A 10958-nucleotide genomic window follows, 5' to 3' on the forward strand; every position below is an offset into this window, starting at 1 on the left:
TGGGAGGGATTGGGGGCAGGAGGAGAAGGGGATGACAGAGGATGAGATGGCTGGATGGCGTCACTGACGCAATGGACGTGAGTCTGAGTGAACTCCAGGAGTTGGTGATGGACAGGGAGGCCTGGCGTGCTGCGATTCATGGGGTCACAAAGAGTCGGACACGACTGAGCAACTGAACTGAGGTGAACTGAACTGAACTGAAAGTTTCTAAAGGTATAATATAGGAGTACCATATAGTATACCAGTAGTAGCATATAATATGATATGATATAATATTGTTATCACAAAGATTTTTTCCCATTTGAAAGTGGAAACAAGTATTGTAGATGAATGATGGGGTCTTTTTTCTTACCAAAACGGCTGCCTACGAAAGTCAGTAAAAAGGTGATGAAAGCCACTGAGTTATAGTTCAGCATCACCTAACAGATCTCAGGTATCTGGACTCTTACTCAGAATTTTTGGCAATAAGCAGGAGGAGTGAGCCATGTTCATGTTAGAGCAGTTCTTTGTACTTGTGTATTTCTAATGAACTGTTTGGAGACCTTGTGGCAAAGATAGTATTGTTTTTATTTAAATATCAACCAGTACTTTTGGTCTACAAGGCAAGGTGTCTCATCCATAATATTTATCACATTGCCTCTAGTTTTGTTGTTGACATTTTATGTTTTTAGCACTTTTTGTTAGGAAAATATTAAGAGAGAAACAATAATATGAAATTGGAGAGTTATAAAAAAAAAAAGGCTTGTACAGCTAAATTTTAAGATACTCTGAGGGACAAAGAAATAAAGCCACTGATTCAGGGTGAGATAAATTTGTGACATTGGAAATATGCAATGTAATTTACTTGGCTGGCCACTATATAGGAGAATAAATTCTATAATCTTGCCAAAACCTAAGGGAAACATGAATTGAATAGCAATAAATAACTTTATTGGAAAGGGCTGAATGTGACATACTATATCCTCCAGCCTTTATACAGGAAAATTTCCCATTGATTATAGCATCAGACCCAAAGTGGAGTGAAGATGAAGTAATGTGTAATATACTTCACAACATCCCTTTTGTTTTTATGTTGCACCCTTCTCAAACTTAATGAGTTGGAAGTTCAGACTGAGCTATGTATAAAATGCTTTTCAGCATTTTTCAGGAGTAAATAAACTTTGTAGCTAATGTTTTTTTCTATACATTTTCATTAATATTCTTTTGGTGTTCAGAAGTCAGACTTTATGTTTGTTAACATTATGTTTAATAAAACTTTAATTACTCTTACTTGACTAAAATTTTAAATTTATAATCATTTTAGTACCTTATTTTGTTTAACCCTCACAATACTGCTGTGTGATAAAAGAGGGTATTATTTTTCCTGTGTTTTACAGTTGAGAATATTCAGAACTAGAATGGTTTTGTGACTTGTTCTGTCATATATAGTGAGTAATTGGCCATATTGGTGCCAGATATCAGGGTTTACATATGGCAATATTTAGTTAATAAGAATTTTGTCATAGGAATTATTATAATTGACTATGATGGTTTCATTTCTGCTAAAATGTCTCATTCTATCCTTTTTTTTTATTATTGCTGTTCAATATTATACACTGCTAAAATGCAATTTGCGTGCTCTATTCAGGAAGTCACTCCCTTACTAAAACATTTTGAGTATCCACTTTGTGCTTCAGGAGGAAAAAAGAAAAACGGGTAAAAGACTGCCCTCAAGGAGTACATAGTCCAGAAGGGAAAAGAGATAAACATATATACTTATTATATACTATAACCATTTGTGATATAATAAAAAAATATATTTGGTCTTTGCTCCCTCCACTCCTGTTCTGACCAAAGCTCTTAAAACCTTTCCTGTTTCCTGACTAATAGGAATGTCTCATTGTCTGCTAATGAGATGACTTAATGAAGGCAGAGGGGCTTGGAAAAACCAACCACTTGATTAGAAGGCTAGAACTTTCAGCCCCATTCTTCAATGTCTAGGAAGGGAAAGAGGCTGGAGAGAAGTCCAGTTACCAGTGGCCAATGATTTAATCAAATGTGCCTTTGTATGAATCTTCAATTTAAAACTCTGAAATAATGAGCTTAAGAGAGCTTCTGGGTTGATGACCACAGTGATGTGCTGGGAGAATGGCATACCAGAAAGAGAGGGCATGGAAGGTCTGTACCACCCCCCCACCCCTCATACCTTACTTACCCTATCTATGCATCTCTTCTGTTCAATTGTTCCTAAGTTGTTGTTGTTGTTCAGTCACTCAGTCATGTCTGACTTATTGTGACCGCATGGACTGCAGCACTCCAGGCTTCCCTGTCCTACACCCTCTCCTGGAGTTTGCTCAAACTCATGTCCATTGAGTCGGTGATGCCATCCAACAATCTCACCCTCTGTTGTCCTCTTCTCCTCCTGCCTTCAATATTTTGTAGCATCAGAGTCGTTTCCAATGAGTCAGCTCTTCACATCAGGTGGCCAAAGAATTGGCGCTACAGCTTCAGCATCAGTCCTTCCAATGAATATTCAGGACTAATCCTTTAGGATTGGGTGGTTTGATCTCTTTGCTGTCCAAGGAACTCTCAAGTGTTTTCTCCAGTACCAGTCTGAAAGCATCAATTCTTTGGTGCTCTGCCTTCTTTGTGGTCCAACTCTCACATCCATACATGACTACTGGAGAAACCATAGCCTTGACTAGACAGACCTTTGTTGGCAAAGTGATGTCTCTGCTTTTTAATATGCTGTCTAGGTTGGTCATAGCTTTTCTTCCAGGGGGCAAGCATGTTTTAATTTCATGGCTGCAGTCACCATCCCCAGTGATTTTGGAGCCCAAGAAAATAAAGTCTGTCACTGTTTCCATTGTTTCATCATCTACTTGCCATGAAGTGATGGGACCAGTTGCCATGATCTTGGTTTTCTGAATGTTGAGTTTTAAGCCAGCTTTTTCACTCTCCTCTTTTACCTTCATCTAGGTACTCTTTAGTTCCTCTTCATTTTCTGTCATTAGGGTGGTATCATTAGGGAGGTTATTGATATTTCTCCCAGCAATCTTGATTCCAGCTGGTGCTTCATCCAGCCTGGCATTTCTCATGATGTACTCTGTATATAAGTTAAATAAGCAGGGTTACAATATACAGATTGATGTACTCTTTTACCAATTTTGAACCAGTCCATTGTTCCATGTCTAGTTCTAACTGTTGCCTCTTGACCTGCATACAGATTTCTCAGGAGTCAGGTCAGGTGGTCTGGTATTCCCATCTCATGAACAATTTTCCACAGTTTGTTGTTATCCACACAGTCAAAGGCTTTAGCATAGTCAATGAAGCAGAAATAGATGTTTTTCTGGAATTCCCTTGCTTTCTCTATGATCCAGCAGATGTTGACAATTTGATTTCTGGTTCCTCTGCCTTTTCTAAATCCAGCTTGTATACCTGGAAGTTCTTGGTTCATGTACTGTTGAAGCCTAGCTTGAAGGATTTTGAGCATTACCTAGCTAGCACTTGAAATGAGTACAATTGTGCCATAGTTTGAACATTCTTTGGCCTTGACTTTATTTGGGATTAGAATGAAAACTGACCTTTTCCAGTCCTGTGGCCACTGCTGAATTTTCCAGATTTGCTGGCATATTGAGTGCGGCGCTTTCACAGCATCATCTTTTAGGATTTGAAATAGCTCCACTGGAATTCCATCACCTCCACTAGCTTTGTTCATAGTAATGCATCCTCAGGCCCACTTGACTTTGCACTCCAGAATGTCTGGCTCTAGGTAAAATGATCACTCCATCGTGGTTATCTGGGGCATTAAGACCTTTTTGTATCGTTCTATGTATTCTTGCCACTTCTTTAATATCTTCTGCTTCTGTTAGATCCAAGTTGTATCCTTTATAATAATCCGATAAATGTAAGTATAGTGTTTTCTTGAGTTCTGTGAGTCATTCTACTGAATATTGAACCTGGAGTGAAGTGAAGCTTAATGTAAAAGGTCCTTTATAACTAGGGATGACAGAAATATGGATAGTCTGGGGAACCGGGACTTGAGACTAGCATCTAAAGTAAAGACAATCTTGTTAAATTGAGCCCTTAATTTGGGGAGGGGAAGGGCAATGTCTGTGATAACTCTGGGTAGCTACTGTCAAAATTCAGTTGAATTATAGCTGGTATCAGATAGTCAGAGAATTGATTATTGCTTGTAAAATCCAAACACCAGTGCCCCATGTCCTCTACAGAATGCTCTGAATGTGGCTCAGGGCATGTGGAGTGTGGTACTCCCTAGTTCACTTTGCATTTCTGTGTCCACCAGTTGTTTTGTGTATTTATCAATAACTAGTAGTGTTTACCCCAAAACCATTTGTGGTAATTGTATTTTATATAGTTACGCACTTTATTCAAATATTTAGTAAACTTAGGACTATAAATGTGAAATTCAAGAGTAGGTTCTATGAAAATATAGCCAAATTCTTTGGAAAGACTTGATAAGTTGCAAAAAAAATTCTGTCAAAGTGGGCTTGGACAAGACCATTGTAAAAGACTGAAGAAAAAATTTAGTCTAGAAAGATTAAAAACAAAATGTATCTACTCCTAAAATACAAAATTACACGTGAAATTACTTCAGAATATACTTTTAGAATCATAAAAAGATTAATTGCATAAATATGAGCTATAATACAAAACCTTTAAGTTTAAAAAATAAATCAAGAGATGTCTTCACAAAATTCTTCACAAGTTATCTTTAAAGAAATAAAACTGAAATTTGAAGAGATGAAATGTGGGCATGACTTAGCAAGGAAGAAAATAAACACCAACCAACAGACCTATACTCAAAGAAAAGGCCTTGATTCTTCTTAGAAAGATGATTCATGTGTTTTAGGTTAAAATAAAATGTCTATAGTGTGTATTACTTGTCAGATTCCCTCCTTAGCCAACTTTTCAATTGGCCAGCCAACCACCAGCTGATTACAAAGTGAGGCAATTGACCACACTTCAACTCTTCCTTCAGTTTTTTGTTAAGACATTGAAGTTACCACCCATGAGCCTAAGAGTAATATCAAAATTTAGATTATTTGCAATACCACTTTATCAGGAGTGACTTATGACCCCAGTTTTCATTTTCATTTATGGAGAGATAATTAAGCTCCTAATTAGTAGATTACTCTTAGATTTACTTTATAAGAAAAGCATAGCCCTTGAGTTTTCTTTCTTCCATTGCCTAAAATAATTTATGAAGCAGTAGAGCTATCTGAATTTTCCAAAGTCAGCTTCATTACTCTGCCTCCAGGCCAGCTTCCCCCTCACTGTGTGAGACTGTTTAGAAATGTACTCTAGGGTTATGATTTCCTACTAGAGAATTTTGTGACCTTGATCATTAACCTATGCATGAACCTGAGAACTGGCTTGTTGTAATTTTTTTTCCTGTGCTTCAAATCTTAATCTTACCTGCTGCTGGTTTTAAACCCATTTGATTAATTTGTTCAAATGTTCATTGTGTACTTGCTGTGTGCCAGGATCTCTCTAGGTGTGTGGAATGCAAAGATACACACCTTGATGCCTTTTATATTTTAGAGGGCAGAAAGGAGAGTCAGAAAATATCAATAACCATAAAAGATAGTAAATTGCCTAGTATATTAGAAGGAATTACATATTATGGGGGAGGGGGACAGCAAGGTAAGAGGGATCAGGAGCATCAAAGATTGGGGTATGGTTTGCAATTTTAAGCAGTATGGTCAAAATAGACTCACTAAGAAGGTGACATATGGGTGAAGACTTGAAGTGAAGAATGTGACCCTATGGGAGAATATTCCAGACAGAGGGAAGAGCCATCACAGAGACCCTAAGGTGAGATGCCTAGCATGTTTGAACAACAAGGAGAGAATGTGCTGGAATGAGGTCAGAGAGATAATGATTGAAAAGGCCAAACTGGCTGCCATGCTGAGAATGACTGGATGGGAGAGAGCAGTGTACACACAGAATAGTAAAAAGCTATTGAGATAAACAGATAAGAGATGGGGATGTCTCAGTCCTGGGTGGTGGCAATAGTTGTGGTGAGGAGTGGTTATTTCTAGACATATTGAGATGGTAGACCCAACAGGATTTCTTTAGTATAGATGAAAAAAAGGATTCAAGAATGACTCCAAGGTTTTTTTTTTACTTGAAAACTAGAAGAATAGAATTGTGATAAAGGAGATATTTCAAAGAGCAGCATTATGATGAAAGATCAAATTTAGTACTAGATGTATTGATTGAGATGTTTATCAGACAATTAAATGGAAATGTCGAGTCAGAAATTGCCTTCATGAATCTAAAATCTAAGGAAAAGCCATCCGCATGTAGTTTGCTCAGCTCTGAGAGAAGGTGAAGATCAGCCAGCCTCCCTCAACTGGAATTTCAGAGAATTAAGCCTTCTTGACTTAAAGGTTTTTATGAAATAAATCGTGTTCTCTCCTAGGTTTCTAGAATGGCATAGATTATGTAGCATCCTTGAAAGAGTTGAGAAATTGTCTCTTTGTGTTGTGTGGTTTGGGTGAGGAAACCCAGATGAGAAAGATTACTGAGTGCATAAGGAAAATTAAATTCTCTGTCTCTTTTTTATGCAAACTGTCTTAATCTTCATTCTTAAGATAATTGACACCTTAAGATATGTGGAGTCATCTTATAAAACTTTAAGTGGAATACTTTAAATCATTGATTCCCAAAATGTGCACATTTTTCATTGGCATTCATAAAAGAATGAAGGTGGTGGGAGATGATAGCTCAGGCATGTATGGTGTTGGGGAAAATTAATCAAAACAAAATCTTCTACTAATACAAATATCCTCTCCACAAAAGCAATAGAAAGAGAAAACACTTTTATTACTGAATAAGCATTAAATTTAAATGTAATGTGCATCATACATAGTCTAATAAGAGACTGCAAAGACAGAAAGAAATTGTATTCCCTCATATAGGCAAGCAGATACAACCCATTATAGACACAATAACTAGTCTGCAAGTAAGAGGATTGACAGCATCATTTGTCATATGTAGTTTATCCTAACTTTCCTAGTAATTGGAATGCCTGTTGGTGTTAGCTTATAGGCTTTATCCAAAATAAAAATATACCTCGTATCTTTATGACAAGAGCTGGCTTTGCGATTTGGAGCAAGGCAACCCCTGAAGTTAGGCTCCTACCCTCTCGTAGAAGAGGGAGAGAGGGACGCTGTCTTCTTGATTTTTGCTTTTCAAAAGGATGACTCCTAGACCCATGGGTCAGAAAGCCGACAAAAGGCCTATCTAGTTTTCAAACAGACATATATATGTTTTAAAGATAAGAAAAAATATTTACAATAAATTTTCTAAAGTAAATGCTCTAGGTAAAAGAAGCTGGAGGTGGGAAATAGGGAAATATCTTCCCTAATTGTCAACAGGGAGGGAATAGCATATTGGGTTAATTTTTATTTGTCCTTTTATGGTGGTGAGCTCTGGGTGTCAAATAAAGATCATTTCTTTGCTATAGGAATTCTAAAGGCTTTTGATTTACTTGTGTGCCTTATAAAATTTCAAAGGAGAAATGTGTTTTGCAGCATTTCTCAAATGTGTTTGATCATGCTGTTGTTTAGCCCCTAAGTCATGTCCAACTCTTTGCAACCCCATGAACTGCAGCATGTCAGGCTTCCCTGTCCATCACAATCTCCCAGAGTTTGCTCAGACTCATATCCATTGAGTTAGTGATGCCATCCAACCATCTCATCCTCTATTTGCCCCTTCTCCTCTTGCCCTCAATCTTTCTCAGCATCAGGGTCTTTTCCAGTGAGTCAACTCTTTGCATTAGGTGACCAAAATATTAGAACTTTTAAAATGGAGTATCTCCTAGGACTACATCACACACTGGAAAACTCTGTGCTGACCTAATGCAGATCTGACCAATTCCAGAAACTGGGTGCTTTTATTTTGTTCTAATACCTTAACCTGTGCTTGCATCCTTTATAGCCATGGTCACCAAAACTTAAGTCACTTTTGCACTTGAATTTTCAGTTTGTTGCTATTTTCTCCTGTTAATTTTGGTTCATGATATGCTATTTTTGTGTTCCTATTTATATGTTTGGCTAAAATATAAACATTCTATATTCCCATTTTATTACTTTGGTAACAGTGGTATGAATATTTTATGATTTTAATACTTTTACCCCTTTCACTGTTCCTTCAGTTCTATTTCTGGACAGTTACCCTAATCTTGGAAGCATGTAGGTATCTATTTGAAATCATATGTGATTTTTTAAGTCTGTAAAATGTTTGCTATTCTAAACTCATCCTTTTAAAGGCCAATTCACTGCTTGAGAGCATTAAACATCTGGGTAACTGCTCCTGGGAAATGAGAGTGTGGGTGTATGTCATAGACTAGTGCGTGGCTGTCCTCAGGCGTAGGCCATCATAAGAATTAAATGTACAACCCATAATTACCTCATTCATACACTTACTTTCTTTTAAACAAAACTTACTAAGTTGCAGGTGTTTTCATCAATCTCTAATTCCTCCTAAATTTATTTCTAAATCTGTGTGATTTACAAAGTCCACAATAAGTATAGAATGCTTCCAAGTAAGTGCAATTATTTCTTTAATTTACTTAATTGCTCATATAATTTTGTGCACTTACATTGCCATCCCAAATTTCTTCACACAGCCAACCCAGTCACCTGCTGTAGCAGCACTGCTGATGTGAGGGAAGGAAGGTGCTAATTGCACCTTAAACCTACCCACTGCCTTTGTCCATTAACCCTGATTGTTCCACGAAATAGGGTAGGTCACTTTTCCTTTCAACCAAAAAATGGCTGGTTTTGGCTAGCTGGTTGTAGTTCTGCGACTTCTGCTATCTCCATCCTGCAGCTAAACTGATCTTGTCTTTTCAAAGCAACGACCACCAATAAAAGAACCTTGTACCTTTACTTCTTCACCCTTCAGAGGAATTTTGTTTCCAATTAGTCTTCTCCCCATCTCTTGTTTAATCTCAATTTTTCATTTAAAAAATTGCCAGGAATTTAGTCTCTCCTTTGTAATGATACCAACTCCCTTCTTAAAAAAAAAAAGTATCTTTCAATACAGCATTAAGCAAGTCAACAACTCCAAAAAATACTTATATAGTAGCATGTTGTCATTGCACATTTTGGAATCCATATCTAGTGACTTTCATTTTATAGACTGACACTCAACTCCCAAGGAATTTGAGGTGTCTCTTTGTAGAACCACAGTCTTGCAAAAACGTGCCAGGAAAGATGCTAGTATTTGAGCTTTAGTCTAGGAAGACAGGAAATTTTTTCGAAAGGGCCACTCCCTCCCTCCTAGGCTTTGTCATTGGATTTGGGCAGTGCATTTTCCATGTGATATTTTAGAGTAAAGAGTAAATACAAAGAAATAATAAGCTGAAAGAAGTTACTTAAAGGATATAATGTCTTATTCTCTCATTTAGTGGAAAGACTGATTGGGAAAGATCTTTTTACTCTTTTTGTTATACCACCTCCACCCCAATTCACAAGCAAACAGAGGGGTTACTAAGAACAAAGTGGCCTGATCTACGGAACTCAGAAACATCTCCTAACTGTGGAACTTGGTCAGTCCTGCGGAATTTCTGCCCAAGAGAAACAGGTTCACCTATACCTGCCATGTCGTTCAGAAAACCATTCCTTAGTGGGTCTTTAAAGTTAATAATGACTTAAACTCTCACATGGGAAGTGGTGGGATGTGGGATGTAAATGTGAAGACTGTGTGTCCTTCTGACTTTCCTTTAAGCTTTCAATAGTATCCGTTGCAGTGATTGTACTCACTTAACCGCATTCAGCTAGGAGGCGGCTTTTAGAAAATGAATGTATTCAAGTCTTTCTTCCATTCAAGTGTCCAAATTTAGCCAATGGAAGAGTAAAGATGCCTAAGTCAAATTCAATTAAAATTAAGATGTTGAGGGACTTCCTTGGCAATGCGATGGTTAAAACTTCACCTTCCAGTGCTGGGAGTATGGGTTCAATCCCTGGCCAGTGAGCTAAGATCCCACATGCCTTGCAGTCAAAAAACCAGAACATAAACACCAGAAACAATATGATAGCAAATTCAGTAAAGACTTAAAAAATAATAATAAATAAAAATAATATTAGAGTTGATTTCTGAGTTATCCAAGCTCAAATGTAAACCTCTCAATATCATTCATCTTCCACACAAAAAATAAACCTTATATACCTTTAAAAAAAACATAACCCTTCTAAAATATGTAGTTAAGGTTATCTAGTGACAGCATGGGTATTGTCCATTTACTTTTTGTGCCTATTTGTCAACTGAATTTTCAAGTTAGAAAATCAAAATGCTTAGATATAAAACAGCTATTCAGACACCACTGAGAACACTGGAGGTGGGATGCTGTCTTCCAGAAATAGCCTTCTGATTTATAGAAGAGACTACCTGAGACCAAAGAGATCTATAAGCATGATCTAAAGTTACTGACTCTTAATGTAAAGACACTTTAGGAGGACATTTCACCATTAATAGTAGTATTGATTACTTAGGAATTAGTTGTCTCTTTGGGTTAATAATGATAGTTAACATTTATTGAATGCTTATGTGCCAGGCACTATCAGTATCATTTGAGTCGCTCAGTCGTGTCCAACTGTTTGCAACCCATGAACCACAGCACGCCAGGCCTCTCTGTCCATCACCAACTCCCGGAGTCCACCCAAACCTGTGTCCATTGTGTCGATGATGCCACCCAACCATCTCATCCTCTGTCATCCCCTTCTTCTCCTGCCCTTAATCTTCCCCAGCATCACGGTCTTTTTAAATGAGTCAGCTCTTCGCATCAGGTGGCCAAAGTATGGAGTTTCAGCTCTAGCATCAGTCTTTCCAATGAAGACCCAGGACTGATCTCCTTTAGGATGGACTGGTTGGATCGCCTTGCAGTCCAAGGGACTCTCAAGAGTCTTCTCCAACAACACAGTTCAAAAGCATCAATTCTTTGGCGC

General features: G+C 37.6%; 1 protein-coding gene across 1 annotated transcript in view; it reads left to right on the forward strand.

Annotated features, from left to right (window-relative positions):
• HS3ST5 (heparan sulfate (glucosamine) 3-O-sulfotransferase 5) overlaps positions 1–10958 on the forward strand; it is a 182706-nt gene that overhangs the window by 30032 nt on the left and 141716 nt on the right. The window lies entirely within an intron of this gene.

This window comes from Bison bison, unplaced genomic scaffold (genome assembly GCF_000754665.1).
Source record: "Bison bison bison isolate TAMUID 2011002044 unplaced genomic scaffold, Bison_UMD1.0 scf7180017864373, whole genome shotgun sequence".
NCBI classification, from domain to species: Eukaryota; Metazoa; Chordata; class Mammalia; order Artiodactyla; family Bovidae; genus Bison; species Bison bison.